This window comes from Apis dorsata, unplaced genomic scaffold (genome assembly GCF_000469605.1).
Source record: "Apis dorsata unplaced genomic scaffold, Apis dorsata 1.3 scaffold_92, whole genome shotgun sequence".
NCBI lineage: Eukaryota > Metazoa > Arthropoda > Insecta > Hymenoptera > Apidae > Apis > Apis dorsata.
In genome coordinates this window covers 184,002-184,233 of record NW_006263390.1, presented here as the reverse complement: position 1 = coordinate 184,233, position 232 = coordinate 184,002, and the positions used below count along the sequence as shown (strand labels likewise).

Below are 232 nucleotides of genomic sequence, written 5' to 3'. Positions count from 1 at the left end.
TCGTCACGCTCCACGTCCCCCTCTCTTTCCCGCGTTTTATCTCGGCGCGGTGTCAATTCGAGTTTGGAACACGGGCAACAAGACAACGCGTGTCCACTAAAAACCAGTTTTTAAACTCGCGTTTTATTTCGTCTCGCTTCGTTCCTCTTCCACGGATCGATCGAACGGAATTTCCCGCCCCCGCGAGAAACAATTTTCCGGCAAGAGGTTTTCCAGGAATTGGAAAAGTAGG

General features: G+C 50.9%; 1 protein-coding gene across 1 annotated transcript in view; it reads right to left on the bottom strand.

Annotated features, from left to right (window-relative positions):
- LOC116185062 (protein dachsous-like) overlaps nucleotides 1-232 on the bottom strand; it is a gene marked incomplete at its 5' end in the record, with an annotated part of 18,909 nt that overhangs the window by 7,461 nt on the left and 11,216 nt on the right.